The 22,415-nt window shown below is 54.0% G+C and overlaps 1 protein-coding gene across 19 annotated transcripts in view; it reads left to right on the plus strand.

The window, feature by feature from the left end:
- Nucleotides 1-22,415, plus strand: part of LOC123859782 (uncharacterized) — a 169,103-nt gene that overhangs the window by 25,791 nt on the left and 120,897 nt on the right. The window lies entirely within an intron of this gene.

A 22,415-nucleotide genomic window follows, 5' to 3' on the forward strand; every position in this document is an offset into this window, starting at 1 on the left:
ACCGTCCATGTCCAGAAATTTTTCATCTTCCCGAACTGAAACTCTGTCCCCATGAAACACTAACTCCCCATTCCCCCCTCCTCCTACTTCCTGGCACCCACCATTCTACTGTCTCTAAATTTGACTATGTTAGGTACTTTATATAAGTGGAATCATACAGTGTTGGCCCTTTTGTGACTAGCTTATTTTTTATTTTTTTAAAAGATTTTATTTGTTTATTTGAAAGAGAGAGAGAGAGCACGAGGAGGTGGAGAGGCAGAGGGAGAGGGAGAAGCAAACTTCCCACTGAGCAGGGAGCCCGATGCGGGGCTCGATCCCAGGACCCCGAGATCATGACCTGAGCTGAAGCCAGAGGCTTAACCGACTGAGCCACCCAGGCGCCCCAATGACTAGCTTATTTCAATTAGCTTCATGTTTCAAGGTTCACCCATGTTGTAGATGTATCAGGCTGTCATTCCTTTTGAAGGCTGAATAATATTCATTGTATGTACAGACCATATTTTGCTTATTCTTTCATTCATTGACATACACTTGGGCTACTTCTACCTTTTGGATGTTGTGCATAATGCTGCTGTGAACACTGGTGCACAAACATCTGTTTAGTCCCACATCGGGCTCCCTGAACGGCGGGGAGCCTGCTTCTCCCTCTCCTACTGCTCCCCCTGCTTGTGCTCTCTCGCTCTCTCGCTCTGTCAAATAAATAATAAAATCCAAACAAAACAAAACAAAAACGTCTGTTTAAATCCCTGCTTTCGATTCTCTGGGGTACGTACCTAGAGGTGGAACAGCTGGATCACATGATTATTCTATGTTTGAGTTTTCGAGGAACCACCCTAAGGTTTTCTGTAGCAGCTGCTCCATTTTGCATTCCCAGGACCAGTGCCTGAGAGTTCCAATTCCGGCACGTTTTGGCCCACACTTGTTAGTTGGTTGTACTTTTTAACTAATAGCCATCCTAATGGATGTGAAATTTTAGTTTTAAAATAATTGCTCTGGGCCACTTTATGAGAAGAAAGCCCAGTTGAGAACCTCTCCCTGTCTCTGGATTGGCCAGGAAGCCCTATGCGGAGGAAATGACGTCATCCTACCGCCGGGACCACGCCCACTGCTGTTGCTCCTTCTCGGCACACGGTGTCGCTGTTGAAGACTGGTCCTGCATGTTGCTGATGCATGTTGATGCATGTTGCTTATCCGCTGCTTGTGCTGACGTCTTTGGGGGCTCACGTCGCTCCACGGGCACCACTAGATCTTCCAGAGGAAACAGAATGCCATGACTAAGATTACAGTTCCTCAATTAGATTAGCCAAGTATTTACTGGGTGCCAGGCATTGATCTAGGAAGTCATCAGAACAGAGCAATGATCCCTGCCTTTCTGGGGGCTAGACAATAAACAATGACCACAGTAAATAAGTAAATTGCAAAACATGTTAAAAGGTGTTAGGCACAATGGGAGAATGGAAAAGTAAAACAGGGCAAGAGGATTGGGGATATGTGGTGGGAGGCAGGTGAGAGTTGCCTCATTGGGAAGACATTGGGCAAAGTCCTGAAAGAGATGAGTTGCATCTGGAGTAAGTGTCCTGGAGAAGTGGGCCAACCCTAGGGCAGAAGTATGTTGGGTATGTTTGAGGTCGGAGCCAGGAGAGAAACGTGGCCTGGGAGACCATCGTAAGGACTTTGGCTTTTACTCTGAGTGACATGGGGATCCATTCAGGATTCTGAGCAGAGAAGTGACATGATCTGATATATGTTTTTTTTTTTTATTTAAGTATTTATTACTTTCTGGGGGGCGATTTAAAGACTACTTTTTAGAGCAGTTTGAGGTTCACAAAATTGAGAGGCAGATACAGAGATTTCTCATATACCTGTTGCCCCCCCCACAGCCCCCACATGCACAGCCTCCCCCATCAACAACATCCCTCCCCCACCAGGGTGGTACATTTGTTACAATTGATGAACCTCCACTGATACATCATTATCACCCAAAGACCATAAAAACCAGGGTTCATTCCTGGTGTACATTCTATGGGTTTGGACGAATGGGTGATGACATGTATCCATCATTATAGTATCATACACTATTTGCACTGCCCTAAAAATCTTCTGTGCTCTATGACTTATGCTTTAAAAGATTCCATTTGGGGGGCACTTGGGTGGCCCAGTAGGTTAAGTGTCTGCCTTCAGCTCAGGTCATGATCCCAGGGTCCTGGGATCGAGCTCCGCATCAGGCTCCCCAGTGGGGAGTCTGTTTCTCCCTCTGCCTCTGCCTTCCACTCCCCCTGCTTATGCTCTCTCTCTCTGTCTGTCAAATAAATAAAATCTTAAAAAAGAAAGATTCCCTTTGGCTCATGTGTTGAGAATAAATTGAAGGTCAGGAGGCAGGGACAGAGCGGGGAGACCAGGTAGGAGGCTATGGCCATAAGCCTGGGTCACAGGCATCATGGTTTATAAAATCATCCCGGTGCAGAGCCTGGTCCCCTCTCTGGCCTCCTCTGCAACTCCTCCTGCTCTCCCCAGCTGTTCTCCGCTTTGGAGGGACTTTGAAGGGAACCACTGATTATCTCGTGTAATCCTCACAGGCTCATGAGGAGGGATTGTTTCACAATATTTCCAGGCCCATGCTATGGATGGAATGGTGTCCCCCCTCCTCAAATTCGTATGTTGGAGCTCTAAACCCCCATCTAGTGGTGTTTGGAGATGGGGTCTTTGGGAAGTAATGAGGTTTAGCAGAGGACATGGGGGTGGGGCCCCCATGATGGGATTGGTGCCCTTACAAGAAGAGACACCAGGGCGATTGCTTCCCTCCTCTTCCCCTCCCCCACTCCGCCCACCGCAAGTGCACTAACCCAGGAAAGGGAAGGGGGGGCGGGGAGAGAAGGCAGCCATCTGTAAGCCAGAGGGAGGGCTCTCACAGGGGACTGAGTTCATCAGCACTTTGATCTTGGACTTCCCAGCCTCCAGATCTGTGAGAAACTGTCAGTTATTTAAAATCCCTGTCTGTGGTATTTTATAGCAGCCCAAGCAGACCAGGCAGCCCATTTTACAGACAAGGAAACCGAAACTCTGCGGTGTAGGTGACCCAGTCCCTCAGCTGGGTGTGGCAGAGCACTGGGACCTGCTGTGGTGGGAGACGACGGAAGACCAGAGGGTACGGGGCTGGGGGTGCTGCTTGTTGGGGAGGTGGGGGGGGTTGGCGCTGGTGGGCTCCTACCTGAGTGGCACCTTCTCGGTGCATTTTCCAGGGGCCTGGCTCTGGCTTTCCCAGGCACGCCGGGATGGGGGTGAGTGGGGGTGTAGGGGGGGATTGCCTGTCTTCCCACTGAGGCCCTTCCTTGTGGCCTTCCTGCCTTGCTGGGGCTTGGGCTGTCCGGGCTGGTGCTCCTGGAGGTGGCAGGTGGTGGCAGGGGTGGTGGTGGAGGACGGGGGGGGGGGGGGGGGGGGGGGGCTGCAAAATGGGGAGGGGAAGGCGCCCAGGGTCCAATCACGACTCCCCGAGGCCTGTTGGCTGCTCATTCTCAGAGAAGGTGGGGGAAGAGGGCAGAGTGTTAATGACAGTAATTGCTTTAATTATTTTTTTGGTTTGGAGAGTCATAAAATGCGGCAGCTTGCTCAGTGCTAATCATGGTAATTAGCAGGGGCTGGGGCCTCGCCTGGACGGCAGACAGTCGTTAACCAGGGGGAAGTATCAGCCTGCAGACACACAGAGAGTGAAATGAACGAGCCGCCCCCCTTTCTCTTCTGCCTCCCCTTCCCTGCCTTCCTTCTCCCTCCCAGGACTTTGAGCTCCTCATCCCCCACCTGGCTTCCTCCCTCTCCCTCTGCCCTGCCCCCTCTGAGGGACGCCTCCTGGCTGGTGACACAGTGATGGCAGGCCTCAGGCAGTGGCTGTGGCTGGTCCCAGGGATTGGCCTCAGGGCGGGGAGCTGGAGGCTGGGTGGGGGAGCAGCTGCCGGGGAAGAGGGGAGAGGTCAGCTGCCAGCAGAGGTCTGTGCCTACTCTGGGCACTCCCCTGTGGTGCTCCCCCAGGTCCGGGCAGCTTTGGACCATCTGCTTTGGACCAGGCGCCTTGACCCTTACAGATGAGCCAGGTGAGAGAGCAGAGCTGCCTCCCTGAGTGAAGCTGGAGGAAGCCTCAGGGAATGGAACTAGGGCCACCTCCCTGCTTCCCTTACCCCTAGCCAAGCGTCACAGGCTCAGCCACCATTTCCTGAGCAGCTAGTGCTTGCTGGAGGTGCCGGGGAAGAATCAGGCTCCGCCTTGTTCTTGAGTTCCAGGCAGATGGGGAGTTGGACGTGTAAGAAATAATGACCAGCCGGGGGGACATCAGAGCTGCAGCACATAGGCCAAAGGTGCCAACTCTTGGAAAGTCACGGAAGGCTTCCTGGAGGAGGTGGCAGGGCTGTGTGTGGGTACTTCCACGAGAAAGCAGCGTTTTCTGGGTCTTGCAAGGTCAGGAGTAGTTTCCTGATGTGAGGGGCTGGAGGATTCCTGGCTGAGGTGGAGGAGGGTGGGAGATACAGCCTGAGATACGGCTCTGAGCTAGAATTCGAGGGACCTCCAAGACCCAGCCACGGAATCTGAGCTTGGCCTACCCCCTGAGACCCCGTATGTGTGGGGCTTGGTGAAGGGCTGGAGTCAGGAGCTTCTTTTGTGGGGAATAAATGAACACATGTAGGTAAAGCACACAGCACATAGCGAGTACTCCTGGGGTCGGCAGTGCTGATCCTGCTGATGATGACAGGGACTCAGCCAGGGACAGTGTCCCAGCACCCCACCGACACATTCATGCAGGTGCCGAGACACACGGTCGTACAGACACATGAGCCACAATCCCACAGAGCACAGACACAAATGCACACACAGTCACCCCCACTCAGACACACACCATCATGCACACTCACACTCACGAACAGCACCTCCTCGAGGACCCACTCGCCATGCTGGACCCACGGATGCGCTCCATCTTCGAGGGCTTTCCTAGGGCCAGAGGTGTGGCCCAACTCTGTGATCTTGTTACTTTGCTCCCTGGGACCATGGCAGCAGGGCTGGGGCTGGGGCTGGGGCGGGCAGCTCCTCTGCTCAGCCAGAACGTGAGCCTTGGTCTGCAGCTGCACAGCCTGAGGCCAGATGTCAGGAAGAACTGTCCAGCTGAGGGGCCAGCCTTAGCGACTGGTGAGGCGGACACAGCTGGTTTGGGGAGGGGAGCTGTTTCCCCCAAGCTGAACTCGGCCCTCCTCTGAGACCAGGGACTCAGAGTCAGCACACCCCTCCCGCGGGGGGCTTAGGCAGAGGGGGTGTGAGCGCAGCGTGGGACACATCCGTGGGTGCGTGCAAACAGCTACTGTGGATGACAAGAGCCTTGCAGCAGGAGGGACAGTGGTTAGACCTCAGGGGGCACTTCTGGATTGCCAGGGGGTGTGAGGAACGACAGGAACAGGAGTGAAGAGCTGCTGGGGTCGGCGAGGAAGCGTGCTGTGGGCCTGGCACTGTGCCAGAACGCGTTTCCTGTACGCACTCAGTAATCCTTCCAACCCACAACGGAGCACGGGTCGCCAGCGCCCCGTTGTACAGATGCGGAACTTAGGACCTGGTGCAGTTCGCGCCGACGGAAGGCACCGGGCAGCTGGGCTTTGGAGTCGTGATCTGATGGCCTGTCATCCTCGAGGAGGAGGACAGTGACTGCTTGGTCCTTGTGCGTGGCCCGGGCAAGCGTGGTTGTTCACCAGGTCTGGATGGAAGGGAGGGAGGGAGGGAAGAAGGAAGGAGGGACGGATGAGAGGCAGGGCTGGTCCGGAGGGTCTCCGGGCATCTGGGGCCCCTATCCTGCGCTGCCCCCACTCCCCAGCTGTTGGGAGCCCTGTGGCTTCTGCCACCACCTCTGGAGCCTCCGGGTCTCCTAAAGCTCAGCTGCCTCCTTGTCCAGTTCCATTTTCTTACCAAACGAGGGGCTGGATCTGCTTCCCGTTCACACCAACAGGCTGGTTGTCACTGCAGTGGCGTCCGCTCTTGTCAGAAAAATTAAGAAGGAAGTGAAAGCAGCCCTAGCCCTCGAACTGCCGGCTGGAGAGAGGATGGGGGCCTGGCTTCCCCTGGGAAGAGCCTCTCAGGGCCCCAGACGAGGTGCCTGGAGGCGGCCGGGGCCAGAGTGGACACCCGTCTTCCACCAGCATTCTCGTCCCTTAAGGGAGACGTGTGAACAGTGTGGCCTCCGGAGCTGCCTGCTGGGCTGAATCCCAGCTCTGGGCTGACCAGCTGTGTGTTTGGGCAAGTTCCCTGGCCTCTTTGTGCCTTCGTTTTCCCATCTGTGAAATGGGACAGTGAAATGAATTACTATATGTAAAGCACTTGGAGCAGAATACACACCCGGCACTTGGTGAGTAGTGCTTCATTCGTGTTAGTGCAGTTACTGCTCTCGTGTGTCCTTGTCCTAGCGATCTGAGGGGACGGCTCTGCCCCGCTGCCTGGTGGAGTCAGAGCAGGGAGAGCTCCCTGTGGACTGGGCCGCTCGGAGAAGCCCTCATCCGTCCTACGGAACTTTATTGACCCCAGGCCCCTGGTCCCTGCCCTTGGGGACCCCCCCTTGTCTGGTCGGGGGAGGCTGACCTGTAAACAGAGATTTATTTATGAGAGGTGGGTCCGTAATGTTCAGGAAGAAGAGGAGAAAGCAGCGCGGGGTGTGGAGAGTGCTGGAGCGAGGAGGTCAGGGAAGGCTTCCTAGCAGAGCTGGAAGGTTGTGGAGGGGTGAGTAAGAGTTTGTCAGGCAGCCTCAGCGGGGCACGGCCTCCCAGGGAGACTGGGCGGCTGTGTTCAGGAGCCTGGGCTTTACCCTCAGGGCGGTGGGAGAATCCTGGTGTGGGGTAGATGAAGATGCCATCGGCTCGAGGGAGGCGGCTCAGACGGCTGTTGGAGGATGGATGGGCGTGGGGGAGGACCGAAGGGGGGGCGCCTCCTCCATTGGGCCCCTCCCGCATTCATCTGCGTAGCCCCAGCGGGGACTGGGCGGACTAGGTGGCCCAGGTCAATGGCATTCCTGGCTACCATTGGGTAGATGAACCAAAAAAAAAAAAGGACCTTTCTGAGCCCCCATCCCGGCCCGAGATGGCTGGGACTGGAGAGGTGGCTGGGCCTTGGCGGGAGGGGGCAGAGCGGGGGGTTTGGGGAGCGTAAGGGGTTTCTCTCCAGGACGGCGCCCTCCTGGCTCCCTCCACAAGTCAGCCTGCCGCGCGCCCCGCTGGGGAGAGCAGTCTGCAGGCTGCCGGGCTCGGCCGTCTCCGTCCAGCAGGGGGCAGCCGCAGTGCGCGGATGGGGCGCGCCAGCCACCGCGGCTCCGCTCTGCGCTCTGCACGGGGGACACTTAGGAAAGGGGCTGGGTGTGTGTGTGGGGGGGGGGCTGCGCCAGACCCCGGCTGTCAAGGGCTTCCTGGGTATGCTGAAATGCAGGGGGAGGGACACCTTCCCACCCTCAGGATCTCGTGTATTCAGGTGGTCCTGCCGGCGAACGGGGATGCTGGCAGGACCCCAGAGGCCACATCAGTTGCTCCAGTAATTTTCAACCCTGGAAGCACACTGGAATCACCTGGGAGTGTTAAAAACCTACGCATGCCCCATGCTCTCCCCACATCAACTGGATCAGAGTCTCTGGGGGTGGGACCCGGGCATCAGTGATTCAAAAGTCCCTTCTGGTGATCCTGATGCTCCCATGCTGAATTCCCTGGTGGCCACTGACACATGCCTGGGCCCTCTTCGCCCTCCCATGGGGTAGGTCTGCCTCATTTGCATCTTGTGACCTTGACAATCCCAGGAGTGAGTCCGGGGACCGTCCACTCCTGCCCAGATATCTGGAAGCTGATAGCAGGTGGCGAACAGGGGACCCTTCGAGGAGATGCCGGCTCCCACCTGCCCGAGGGCTAGGACCTCCGAGCGGGTTGTAGGGTGTGTGTCCAGGAACATTCGAGAGCATCTCTGGATGTGCAGGGAGGCACATTCTTGTGCGAAGGCCCATGGGACTCTCTGGGCCTGTGCAGGTACGTCTGGCCTCTTCTGCCTCCACGGACCTGTGTCCTCAGCCTCTGTGCCACATGCACGTGTGGGTACACGTGAGAGTCGTCTGTGCTTACAGCCACGAGCCGCACGTGTGTCTCTGCACATGCGTGTCTTTGCCCACACATGTTTCTCTCCGTGTCCCCGTGGCTCTCGTGGGAGGCTGGCCTGTGTGTGCTCGTGTTCTTGGGTCTTTAGAAGCCAATAACGGATTTAAATCTGGGCTGTTTGAAGGTATTTTTTTCCTTCCTTCTCTCCTTCCAGTCTGATCGATATGCTGCTCCTGTGCAGCCTCCCCAAAGACCACACACAGGCGGGTTCTGTGTGGACAGAGTCAAGTGTGGGCTTAGAAAACCCCACCACAGCCTCTTCAGGCACATTGTGTTCATTCGGCCTCCAGGTGGGCGGCTGGGCTGGCTGGCAAGGGCCTCCCGGTTGCCGATGTGGCCAGCAGCGGGGCCCGCGCCCCCTGGGCCTGCAGCCCCCCCGGCCCCGCCTCACCTGGCGCACCACACCTAGGCACATCCTCCTTACTGCAAACTCTTCCGTGACCCGCGCTTCCTAGAGGATGGAGTCCAAGCTCCCAGCGCAGCACCGCAGGCCCCTGACAGCTGAGCCTTATCTCCCTCCCTACCTCACCCCCCTCACCGCCCCCATCCCACTATGCGAAGGGCCACCCGGTGCCACGTCCTTGGACACTGGTGCAGCATTAAGCTCCAGCTGTTCCCTCTGCTGGGCCTCTTGCCCCTCTGGGCTGATGTCCCCTCCTCACCCAGCCTGGCCAACCTCGTAGCTCCCATCCCTGGAAGCCTTCTCGGTCCTTCCCATGAGGAATGGATGGCTCTTGACTCACTGTCAGCTCCAGACCACCATTGGAGCTTCTGCTGTGCACAGTAATGGGCAGCTGGGGTGTATGTTCCCTCCAAACTGTGGCCTCCTTTGGGGCTATCTCAGTGGTGCTACTGGCCCAGCCTGGTACCTCCGGGCCAGACTCCAGCCTCTGGGAGACTCACCCTGAGCAGAATTCCAGCACCCACCTATATTCCTGTGGACTGACCATGAGAGACAGTGCTGTCTACTCTCTCTTTCCTCCATTCTGGCAGGCAGCTGGCCTCAACTTCCTTGCTCCTGAGAGGTTTGTGGCCGGGCAGGAAGAGACCTCTGCAAGACACTTCTCTGGCAGGGTTTTGTTTGCCTAAAGCTGGAGCCTCTCCAGGGGATTAAGCTGGGTGTCTTGGTAAGGGAAGGGAGAGGATATTGAAGAAAGAGAGAGAGGAATTGCTCCTGTCTAGAGGGAGAATCTTTATGGACCCAAGAGACTGGGAGGTGAGGGAAGTCCGGTGTCCAGGCAGAGGGGACTCCTGTCTATTCCTTGGCAGGGCCGCAGAGGAGGTAGGATGCCCAGGGGGCTGTGTGGCTCCCAGCTTTGCCAAGTGTGCTGGTGGGGCTGAAGGAGTCCTGTGGGCCAGGATGGTGGTGTCTCCACAGCAACCGTTGTTGAATGGTGGCCACGATGAGAGGGGCCTCCCCCGGGGCCTTGGTGCTACGCTGCCAATTCTTAGACCCTGGGCCGCCGTGGTGGTGGCAGGATTGTGGGCAAGTCATTGTGCCATCTGTAAAATGGAGATAAAGTAGTATCTCCCTTTTTTTTTTTTAAGATTTTATTTATTTTATTTTTAAATTAAAAAAATTTTTTTACTTGTTTATTTGAGAGAGCGAGCGAGCGAGCATGAGCTGGGGGAGCGGCAGAGGCAGAGGGAGAAGCAGACTTCCCACTGAGCAGGGAGCCTGATGCGGGACTCGATCCCAGGATCCCGGGATCATGACCGGAGCCGAAGGCAGACGCTTAACTGACTGAGCCACCCAGGTGCCCCCAGTAACTCCCTCTTGATGACAACCTTAAATGAGATAATCAGAGTATCAGTCACCTCTCAAAAGATTCTACCAAATACTGTTCCAAGGAGTCCACACATAATAACTCATAACAACCCTGTGTGTTAGATACTATTATAATTCCCATCTTTATGGAAGAGGAAACTGAGATAGCGAGTTGCTCAAGGTTGTAAACAGATAGAGGCAGTCTGGCCCCTGAACCTAGACTCTTAACGGCCGCCCTCCCCCCTCCCCTCACCCGTGGCAGGAATCCCAGTCCTTAGGACAGAGTAAGTGTGCAGGGACTGTTAGCCCCTCCCACAGAACACATCTATTTTCAGTAGCTCTCGCCTAGAAAGTGTCAAAACGGATGGCTACTGTCACCACGTGACCTATGCCAGACCCGTCCTGGACCTAGCTGGAGGTTTTCTAGACATGAGCAAATCCTTGGTGGAGAGCTAGTTTCCATCCTTATGTGACAGAACCATCAGTTGCCTCCCCCTTTCCTGGCATAGAAAACCCTGGATTTTTCCTCTTCAGCAAATTGCTCGGTGAGTATCTTCACTGGTGTAGGGACTCTTGTGTGGCCCCCGAAAGCACTCAGGTTTGGTTTTGTTTCTTCTTTATGGTTTAATTTAGCTCTGCTGCTTTTGCTTTCCTCCCGGACAGTTCTCAATGTTAGCTGTGAGATAAGAACCTCAGACTTCGTACTTCAGTGTGTGAGGAAGACCACGTTTTATCCCTCTTTCTGCCAATTTTGCTATCTACCATGGAGCCCCCATTGTTTTCCTCTGGGGATCTGGGAAATTCAGCCTCAGCCACTTTTGGGGGGATGTTGGAGATGTGTGTGTGTGTATGTGCACGCACACACGAGGCAGGTAGAGATGGGATTTCCTGCACCCAAAGTGTTGTGAGGCCCACACTGTAGGCCAAGCAGGAGCAGATAGGGAAGCGACGGGGGTATCCGTGGGGGTGCCCCAGGGTAGGCAGAAAGCGGCGAAGAGGAGGCCGCCTGTCCTGCCCTGCTAATGTGTGGCCTGGTGTTTCTCCCTGGGGATGTGTCCCCATCAGAAGCATCCTGCTCTCTCTGACCTCCCAGGGCACTCTCTTTGGGCTCTGTGAGGACCCTGCCCACAGTCTCTCTTGGGCTGTGGTATTGATCCTCTTTGATGCAATTCAGTTGTGTCTATTCCGTTCAACATGGCAGGACTCTGTGCCAGGTGCTGAAGGTAAAAGAATGAGGACATTAGATTTGACCCCGCAAGTGGTTTAGGGGGGCCACAAGCAGGTAGACACATGGTGAAAATGCGTGCTGTCGTGAGAGTGGGGTATGGATGGAGGCATTGGGCAAGGGTTTCTAGAAAGGCGTGGCATCATAGCCCAAATTGAAGGAAGAAGGGGCAAAGGCAGGTGCAGAAGATAAGTCAGAACGGGGGTGTGGGTGGAGGTGACTGGAGGTGACTTCTTTGGGGTGCAGAGACATCTGAAAGGGCATGGGGAGACGGTAAGGATGGAAGCCAGAGTGGTGGGCTGGGGCTGGGCCATGCAGGGCTTTGGAGGCCTTACATTGCAGAGTTTGGACTTCACCTGTGGGTAACATAGAGCCCCTAAAAGAGAGTGACATGGTTCTATTTCTGCCTTAAAAGAACATCCTGTCCGTGGCACGGAAGGTGGGTTTGAAGTTGCGCTGACCAATGTTTACCAACTAGCTCCCTGGAAAAAAGCCCTTTTGCCAATTTCTGTGGTGTAAATACTCCCACCGTGACTGATTTCAGGCTGCTGATGTGATTGATGTCACACACTGGAATGCAGAGCTGGGATAAAACCCTGAACTCCTGGGCTGGTCCAAACTCCAGCACCCCACCACTGGGAGGGGGGGCAGGGAGGTCTGATTTCCTTACTACAGTGAGTGAGCAAGCCAGCATCTCTCATTTCCCTCCCCCAGCACAGCCCGGCACAGAGTTAGCACCAAGGGCCAGAAATATTCTGGAGGGATAAGCAAGGCAGAAGAACCCTCAGGAGTGTCCCATTCCATTTTCTGAAGGAATCCCTAAGAACCAGCACTAGGGAGGAAGTCAGAGGCAGGGAAGTGTGCCCCATGTGATCAGATTTCAGGGCTGAGGATGGGAGGCGAGCACACTGGGATGTGAGGCTGATGAGCTGATGATAATAATTATGACAATTATGCAAAATACACAAATAATAATTACAGAAGATCATGATTATTATTTGTGGGTGTGAGATGTCTCCAGCTTTTTGGAACTGCACAGAAGCATCAGATGCCCCTTTTCCCGTGGGTGTGTGTCAAAGCCAAGCTCAGGGCTGTGTGGCAGGAGCTGGGGTTTACAGCCCTCTCCAGACAGCTGTCTTCCACCCCGGGGGTCTTGGTGGGATCCAGCTTCCTCACCCAGTGCCAAGCCCACAAGTCAGGAAAGGCAGGTCCCCCGCCCCTTCTGGCAAGAACACAGCCATGGGTGGGGGTGAACTGGGAGAGGGCAAAGGCTAACCTAGGGGAAGAATTCAAAGTCTCAGGAGCCATGCCTCTCCCATGAGCTGGTTTCCTGGCTCCTGGATGATTGGATAACTGACCCAAATGGGGTCAATCAGATTCTCTTTTCCAGAAATTTAGCACTGGGACTGGGTGAAGGCGGGGTTGGGATCTCTCACTAGGAAGCTGGGAGTGGGTAGGGTCTACCCAGGGACCCAGTGGACTGCAGGGGGAGAGCGAAAGGACTGGTTCCTGATGGGCTTCTGCGTCCCATTTCCAGTCCTTATTCATGAAATCCCCTGCATGTTTGGAATAAAAGCCAACCCCAACCACACTGGCTCGAGGAGACTTCTGTTACTTGTAGCCAAGATTCTAAGCAGGGCTGTACTGCGAAGAGCTGGTGAATGTTCTGGTTTCATGGGTCAGTGGTCCTCTCAAGCTAGCTCACACAAGGCCCTTCTCGCATCATAAGGGCCCTCTTATGGAGATCCAGTAAGAGGAGCTGTCGCAGGGCTGGAAAACCAAGGCCGACTGGATTTAAGATGGCACCGGGACCTGCGCAGCTGGAGGAAGTGCATTAACTCTGTTGACTTGACTCAGGTTCAGTTCCTGGCTTCTGCTTTTTCTGTCCTGCAATTAGGCAATTTTCTTTTTCCTTCTAGTACAAACTCCTGAGAGCAGAAATCTGATTGGCTCAGCTGATGCCCCTTGTCTCCATGTAGAACTTCTTATGTCAGGCCCTGTGATAGGCTATTAGGTAGCCTATGGATGGGCTGCTTTTGTGTCAGGTGCTTTTGTGACCCAATCAGACGTCAGCTCTGAAGCTTTTTGGCAGGGAAAATTCAAACAGAAGCTGGGTGCGTGGCGGCCCACTTGTCCTGTGTGAATTCAAGTCTTGGTACTTAATTCAGTAGGTGGCGGGTGAGTCCTGGGAGATTCTTGGGGATGCGATTGGGTCAAAGCTGGGATTTGGGAGGATTAATCTGGCCACGGGGAAGTGGATGATTGGAGGCCAGGTTATTGGCTGCTGCCTTAGCCCCGTGAGAGATGCTGAAGAGCTGGCCTACTCCAGAGGGCGGGGATGGCCTGGACTAGGGTGGGCAGCTGAGGCTCCTAAAATGCCAGTTTGAGGGAGATACTCACTCTCAGGGTCACCACTTGCAGGGACCCGAGAGCGACCCCTTAAATTTGCCTCACTCACCTCATCTGACTGAGTCGTGGCCCTGGGTGGGGAGATGGAGAGGCAGCTGAATTTATAAGACTCCGTAACTGATGGGTTGAGGATGGTGAGGGAGTGGGTGGATGGGGAGGCTTCTGGGGTTATGACCTGGAGCAGGGAGAGGCCAGCCCTGGAGATGGGGAAGCAGGAGGGGGAGGGGCAGGTTTGAGGCTGATGAGCTGACTCTGGGGTATGCTGAGTTTCAGGTGCCTGCTGGGCATGGATGGTGAGATTTCTGGTACACAGATGGGAATGTGGGTCTGAAGCGTGGATGGGAGTCAGAGGTGAAGATATGACCTTGACAGAATCAAACATAGAGTTGATCATGAGGTACCACGTGTGCCTGGCACAGACCACAGACTCAGCAACGTTTGGTAAACAATGCTGGAAGTTACAGGAGTGGACCTGGTCCTCCAGGGAGTGTTGCAGGGAGGCATAGGTCTCTAGTGGTGAAAATTCAGACGTCTGACGATATTCTCTGGGCCAGGGGACATTTGTGGATAGAGGGAGATTCTTTTGGGGCCCCTTAGGTGACCCTGTGCTCCTATTCATGTATCCGCCTTGTCCTCGAGGATGCCTGGAGCATAAATGCCTTGTTGAAGGGTTGAGGCCAAGGGTTAGGGGACCTCCTCCTTCTTCTCTATGAAGGTCCCTGCTCTCCTGAGAAGTGGCTGCTTGGTAATCCCCCAGAGACCATGCCTGGTCATTAGTGGAACTGAGAGTATAACTCTCCATAACCGAATGGAATCTTAAAGATGACTTCACAGTCACAAATTCATTTGAGCTCTGTTCATTTCCTCATGAAGGAGAATGTGCAGGGTTCCTTCAGGGCCCCATTTTACAGATGGAGCAGTTGAGGCTCTGAGAGGTTAAAGGACTAGCCGCCCAGCTGGGCAGGGAAGGCTGGGTTGGAATTCAGGTCTACTTAAAAAAAAAAAAAAAAAAAAAAACACACACACACACAATCTCCTGAACCTAGAGGTCATATCATGTACTCTAGGCTTTCCTTAGATATATGATAATAAGGTGACATCAGAGTTATATAAATGGCCAATACTTATTAAGAACTTAGGTAGTGGATATTGTATTTTATATTTAAACCTCACAACAATTTTATGAGGTAGGTACTATCATCCATCTATTGGCAAGAGTAAGAAATGCAGTGAAAGTCCAGTTCTGGCTATGGTGTGGGAAGAGGGCTCTTGCGTACATCACCGGGAACAAGAATTGCTATAAATGTTAAGGAACAAAATCAGCAGTAGCAATTAAAATTTAAAATACAGTCACCCTCTGATTCACAAATCCCTCCCTTGGGAATCCATCCTATGGGAGTAACAGCATCAGAACACAGAGATAAATGTACAAAGACATTCATTACGGGCACTCTTTGCAGTGATGGAAAGAAACGATTGGATGCCCATCGAGAGGGAAGTGACCGAATAACCTGGCTGAGACCCGGGGCACTTGGAGGGGGGAGGGGCAGAGGGGGCGGGAGAAGCAGACTCCCAGCTGAGCATGGAGGCTGACCTGGGGCTCGATTCCATGACCCTGAGATCATGACCTGAGCCCAAATCAAGAGTCGGAAGCCCAACCAATTGAGCCACCCAGGCGCCCCTGGACCATCCAATTCCTGCCATATATTGGAACATGGATTCAGGATCACGCGTTGCAAATGGATATTAGGTACAAAGGATGAAGCAGGGGTGAGGATGAGGGTGGCAGGGTACATGGGCAGGGGGGCTCCTTGTTTATTCCTTCTCCTCTCCTTTAACTCTCTTTGTTTTCTCTCCAAGCCCCTCTCCTTCTCCCTCCTCCCATTCCCTTTGCCTATTCCCACAGGCACCTGCCGGGAAAGGGGCACAGCTGAGTGAGTGTCTCTCTGGCTGGACATGCCATAACCCTCCTCAGTCCCTCTGGTACCTCCCTGATCTGGGCAATTCAGGCAAGGTCACAGCCTGTGATGCTGGAGCAACTTGGAGTCAAAGTCCAGCTCTTCCATGTACTAGCTGTGTGACATCAGGCAAGTGGCTGCACGTCTCTGAGCCGCAGCTTCTTCATCTGCACAGTGTGCACACTGATCCTTCTCCCCCAGGGCTGCTGTGAGATGAAATGAGGAAGCGCTTCCATCTAGCACTGACTTTGTAGATCTAGACACAAAACTATTTCAGGATTTTCTTTGACCTTGTTTTGGAGGGGTTTCTGGCAAAGTCTGTGAACCTCTGCTCATTTGTTTGAGGGCCTTGCCTCTTGCCTGCGCCTGGAACTTGAATTGTGGATTGTCTGTGGCTAGTGTTCAGTTCTCTGCATGTTTCAGGGCTCTGCTTGCCCTCTCTTCCTCCCAAAGCCAAAGGAGCAAGTGAGTGGAAGCAACCCCAGGCAGCCTCCCCGGGAAAGGAGGGCTGTGGGGTGGGTGCAGCCGTGGCGGCTACAGGGGGCTGGGGGCAGCCCGCAGGGCATTTAAAGCTCCCTGGCTCCCACCAGAGTCCCTCCCTGGCTCCATGTGTGCGCATGGGGGACCCCGGGCGGCGCCCGTTAGAGGTGATGAAAAGAGCTCTGAGTTATTAATGGTGTTTGCAGTTGTAAGCTCTGCTAATGACCATAATCATGTGCATTGTAATCGTGTGTGTGATGAAAGCTCTAGCGATGAATTAATACGTCAGTTGTGATTTTGGTGACCATGGTGAGTGATTCTATGTTAACAGACCTGGACTCAGCCTATCATTGAGATGGGGGTTGTGAGGGCCCGGGGTTAAGAGGCAGCCCTGGGCGTGCGTCTCCGCTCGGTATCTTCAGAGCTGTGTGACTTGGCACTGTTGTGTCCCCTCTCTGAGCCTCAGTCTTGTCATCTACAAACTGGAGATGATAGTAACCCAGTCCTAGAGAGCTGTGAGGATTAAGTGAAAGAATGCACCTGGGGTAGGCCACACCTGTCCGCACGTCCCTTGCTTCTTTCCTTTTCTTTTAAGATTTTATTTATTTATTTGACAGAGAGAGAGAGAGCACGAGCAGGGAGAGCGGCAGGGAGAGGGAGAAGCAGGCTTCCCGCGGAGCAGGGAGCCCGATGCAGGACTCGATCCCAGGACCCTGGGATCATGACCTGAGCTGAAGGCAGAGGCTTAACCGACTGAGGCACCCAGGCGCCCCGCCTTGCTTCTTTTCTCCAGCCGTGCTGGCCGCTTTGCTGCTCCAGGGACCGCCATGCACACCCTTTGCCTTGGCTGTTCCCTCGGCTGCCATGCTCTCTTCCCAGATATTTGCACCAGCCAGCTCGCCTCTCCTTCCAGCCAATCTCTGCTCAAATATCACATCACCAGGGAGGCCTTTTCTGATCCCCTTATCTAAAACAGCACCCCCACACTCTATGTCGGCTTTATTTTTATTCACAGCTCTTGACATTTTATATATGTGGTGGTTTATTACGTTATTATCTGTCTCTTCCTCTAGACTCTAAGTGTCACAGAACAGGGACTGTTTTTGTTCACTGTCGAATCTCCAGTGCCTGGAATAGCACCAGCTCATAGGAAGCACTCAGGAAATATTGATTGCATAAATGAAGGAATAACCCCGTGGCGGGCAAAGGGTGTGCACTCCATGAATGGCGGCCAGGTTAAAACTGTGTGAGCAAATGAACAGGATCCGATGCGATCAAGGGACTTTATGGTGTAGCTTCTCTCTGAGGGCTGCCTCTTCATAGAAAACTCTGAGCACCCAGTGTTCTGCCTGCCTCCCCTCATGTGCCCCCTCCCCGGTCACTGAGAGGGAGGACCACAAAGCAGGGAGAGATCTTGGACAAGGCTTCAAACCACACGGCTGAGAGTGATACACCAGAGCTGGGGTGTAGCGTATCAGCGAGGGCAGAGAAGGAACAGCCACGAGCTGGGGGGGGTGGGGTAGGGTGGGGTCTTAGGAATCCTTGGGCCAGACCCCTGGATTCCACCTAGGATGTCTCCAAAAGTGGTTTATGCTCATGAGTGTGTTGTGCAGTGTGTGACTCTGATAAATCATTGTGAATGTGTGTGTGTGTGTGTGTGTGAGTGTGAGTTTGCTGTGTGCCTTTGCTTGAGGGGTGGTGCTGATGAAGTTCATGGGGCTGTCTGTGAGTGAGGGGGTTTGAACGTGGTGTGTGTATATATTCTAGTTGTGAGGGGGTGCACACAGGCTTGTGGGGGGCCAACCATTGCATGAAGGGGTCTAGTCACACAATTTTGTGATGAACTGATCAAGGCTGTCTGTGGTCTGGTGCAGTCTGTCCATCAAGCATCCCCCTTGTCCCCCTTGAGACTTTTGCTACCAAAGATACCAGTTGTATCCTTTTGCTTGTGTTTGCGTGACAAGATATCCCGACATGGAGCCACCGAGAGAGAGAGGAGGGTCTCTTGGGAAGATTTCTGCTGACTGCCACTGTTTCAGTAGAAACACAATTATTTCATAAGGCCGGCTAACGGTGTTGGAAATAGCTGAGTGCCAAGCTGGAGCGACGGGGACCACATCCCATTTGATACTAATTGGTTTGATGATGATAATTGTTGCATTGCAGACGGTGTGACTATCTCCTAATTTAATATAATCAATAAGGTAACAACAGCTCAATGCAAATGAGATGTGGGGAACCGTGGGGCCATTTGTAAGTCGTGTTCTTAATGCATTTTCCTAATTAGCTGTAGCAGGGCTCCCCTACCCCAGAGTGCGGGAGAAATGATCGTTGCGATGCCATACTTCCTCCCGACCTTCACTTTCAGAGAGGCTCAGGACGGGCTTATCTTGGGGCTCCTGGGAGCTGCAGACACTTCCTTGGGATCCACTGACATGGAGGCAGTGGGGTTGGGGGGGGGAGGTTGGCGCTGACAGTTCAACAGGCACCTGCCCTTGTTTGTGACACCCCCAGCGGGAACCTGTGCAGTTTCCCTGCCTCTTCTGTCTGATGGGCAGGTGCTCCAGGGCAGGGACCCGCCTTCCCCCGTCAGACTGTCACTGCGTCATTCAGGGACCTGGGTCTCTCTCCCTGAGCCAAGGCTCCCAGGGCTGCTGCTGGCCTGGTGTTTTGCCCATTAGACCGGGGCCCTGCCAAGGTACGGGCGGGGCTCTCTTCCTCCGAGTGAGCGTCCCCCTCCAGAGCAGAGCTCTGATTCAGCTCTCAGCCTCGTGCTTGCTCAGGCTTCTTGCTCAGACCCTGGGTGTGTGTGCACATGTGTGTGCGTGTGTGTGCCATGGGCAGTGAGGCAGGAATGCAGCATGTCAGCAGGGCAGGGCTTACTGCAGGGCTTTGGAAGAGACTCTGGATCCATGCTGCCTGGCTTCGGTTCTCTCCGTTCTCCCCCCCACTACCTTCTAGCTGTGCGACCTTGGACAAGTTACTTGACCTCTGTGCCTCAGCTTCTTCATTCTATAAATGGACAAAATAATAGTCCCTACCCAGAAGTCTCTTGTGAGATTTATTTATTTTTTTAAATAAAGATTTTATTTATTCGTTTGAGAGAGAGAGAGAGCATGAGCAGGGGGAGGGGCTGAGGGAGCGGGACAAGCAGACTCTCCGCTGAGCCCAACACGGGGCTCCATCCCAGGACCCTGAGATCAAGACCTGAGCGGAAGTCAGACGCTTACAACTGAGCCACCCGGGCACCCCCTCTTGTGAGACTTAAATGGCATAATATCTTTACTCATTTTAGTATTTATTAGAAGAAAATTAGTTTCTCAGTCTCATTAGCTATGTTCAAGTGTTCACTAGCCACATGCAGCTAGTGGCTGGAGTAGTGGACAGAGCAGATGTCCTGTGTCATTTCTGTACCCTTTCCAAAGGAACATTACACAACCTCAGAGCCCCTTGGAAATGTAATATTTGAGATTTCCATCATCATGAGAAGCTCTGTTGGCTAGTGCCGCTGCAGACCCTTGACCCAATGAGCCGAGCAGCTCCCGGGAGTTCGCACGTCCCTGGATCTCGGTGTGGGCACCCCTGGGTGTTCTTCCAGCTCTAACTCAGTGCACTGTGCTCACGTCTCCTGCTGGCCAAAAGAATCCAGCTCCGTGCCACCTCTTGTCACGGCCCCTACACCTGATACCTGGGCCCGGGAGTCCCAGGGGTGGTTGTACCAGATGGCCTGGGAGTTATGTGTGTGTGTACATGCGTGCACACTCGGGGCTCATGTGCTGTGATCATCATTTTGGAGGCTTCCTTGGGGAAGTAACAAATGGCATCCCCACCCAGGAGTCTTCCAGTGGAGGCCCCCTCATAAATCAGTGTGAAAGGCTCCCAGTCCCTGCTGAGTGGTCCTGCGGTCCCACAACTAAGGGACCCAAGGGCTGTGGGGCTGCCATGGCCTCACCTCCCACCATCCCTGCCCCGGCTCTCTGGACCTCGTGGGCCCCGTGCAGCAGCCCTGGGCCCCAGTCCAGGCTCGAATAACCAGTGGTCTGATCTGAAAGGAATAACCTATTCTCTTTAGGCCTTGATTTTCACATCGGTAAAGTTGGGGGAAGAAAAGGAACATTACACAACCTCAGAGCCCCTTAGAAATGTAAGATTTGAGATTTCCAATCAATTCAACCTTCCAGCCCAGAGGACAAATCATAGGACTGTGGGTCCAGGGCAGTTGGGACACTGGAATCACCTTGTTACACATTCAGATTTCTGGGCCCCTTCTAGATCTGCTGCTCCTGGTCTCTGCAGATGATGACGGTGCATTTTCTTTGCAATCCCCCAGTAATTCCTGTGCACCATAATGTTTGAGAACTTTTGGCCTGAGGGCACATTCTGTATCTCCAGTGCCCCTGCTTGGGAAGAGGAAGTGGCTGGGGTCCTGGGTAGAGGGGAGGGGGGTTGAGTGAAGAGGCAGGGTCTTCCAGGGGGTCCTAGTCCAAAGCCAAGTTCCAGACAGTTTGGCAAACTGGGAGTGAGCCCTGGCTCGGAACAGAAACTCAGACCAGAGATCTGATCTGAGGAGCAGGTGACATGAGAGGCCTTCCTTTGAGATGGGGTTGCTTCTCTGGGTTTCTGGAAACAAGATCTAGTCCTGTTGGAAGGGGTGGTGGTAACTAGGCAAGAGGGATGTAGTTGACAGTGGTGGTGAAAATGCACAGACTTTGGGGGAGCCTGGGGGGCTCAGTCATTGAGCGTCTGCCTTCGGCTCAGGTCATGAACCCAGGGTCCTGGGATCGAGCCCCACATCGGGCTCCCTGCTCAGCGGAGAGTCTGCTTCTCCCTCCACCTCTCCCCCTGCTTGTGTTCCCTCTTCCTCTCTCTCTCAAATAAATAAATAAATAAATAAATAAATAAATAAATAAATAAAATCTTTATTTTTATTTATTTATTTTTAAAGATTTTATTTATTTATTTGAGAAAGAGAATGAGAGAGAGAGCATGAGAGGGGGGAGGGGCAGAGGGAGAAGCAGACCCCCCGCCGAGCAGGGAGCCCGATGCGGGACTCGATCCCGGGACTCCAGGATCATGACCCGAGCCGAAGGCAGTCGCTTAACCGACTGAGCCACCCAGGCGCCCCTAAATAAAATCTTTAAAATGAACAAGCTTCGGAGCCACACAAAACTGGGTTTAAATACTTGGCAGCCCCTGAGCCACATGACCTTGGGCGGTGAGTTTAAGCTCGTCTGTAGAATGGCAACAGTACTGTCTGCCTCACAGGATTAATTACGACAGGATGTGTGAAAGCTCCTGATAGATGGAAATACATGCTTTCCTTTACCAACTAGCTTCCAGAATCCTCCTTGACCAGGCTCAGAGTAATGTGGAGCCCCAGATAGGATTCGGACAGTAACAGTAACTGCCCCTTGAGCCACGTTCTGTAGTTTACCCCACTTTCATGCCCATGATCTCATGATGGCCTTGTGGCACCCTGATAGGAACACTGCGGCGTGAAGAAATTCGGCAACTTGCTCAAGGTCATGCACTGGGACTTGGAAAGGGGAGGGGTATGCATCTGTCCTAACTGTGACCCACGGTGCTGCCGTTGGCCACCTGCGAGCTGCTGGTGACAGAGCTTTTCTGAACTCCCTAAAGACGGTGCATTTGTGGGGCAGAGTGCGGTGGGGTGGGCTGGAGCCGCAGGAGACTGCCGGGGAATGTGCACTTGGGCTGGGCTCCTGCTCAGCGGGCTGATGTCTGGGAATAGGTTTCCATTGTCAGGGAAGCCTTGCTCTTCCCTCAGTTTAGGGCACTCTGGTAGGAATGGGGTGTGGGGAGGGGTGGGTCTTCTCCTGCTTCGGATCTTGCAGCCCGGTTTTCTGGGTGCTCGGCCAAGTCCCAGTGCCTCTCCCTGTGACCTATTTATCACTCACAGTTCTGTTCTCAGGAACTGAGTGGGAATGGGGCTGCCAGGTTGGGAGAGGCTGGGGTGAACAGACCACAAGCACAGGCAGCAGGTAACGAAGTAGCTGCTTGGTTCTGGGCAGGCAGCCGACAGTCATGAACTGGGGCAGGCTGGAGGCAGGCATGGTCAGGCAGGAAGCAGAGCTGGGCAGGCATCTGGCTCTGGAGTTGGCTGAGGTCAGACAGGACGCAGTGTGGGCTGAGTGCCTCAAGGCCACCAGCACCATGGACAACTCTATAGGCATTCTGGTGTTGGGCCCACTGCACACTTTTATCCCCAGTCTCATTTAACCGTCCCCCCCCACCCCCCCCCCGCCACCGCCCCAGCTATCTGGTTGCTAAAGGGCCTTTGCAAACCCCTTTCTGAGCTTGGTCTCTGAGAAGGCCTCCAACAGCTCTCAAGCTTGTTTTCAGAGGGACGCCTGTGACTTTGACCTCCCTAGGAGGTTTTCTGAAGGGGTTCACGTTCTTCAAAGGCC

Source organism: Mirounga angustirostris, unplaced genomic scaffold (assembly GCF_029215605.1).
Source record: "Mirounga angustirostris isolate CCGP_5_RB_7025 unplaced genomic scaffold, mMirAng1.0.hap1 SCAF_4, whole genome shotgun sequence".
NCBI classification, from domain to species: Eukaryota; Metazoa; Chordata; class Mammalia; order Carnivora; family Phocidae; genus Mirounga; species Mirounga angustirostris.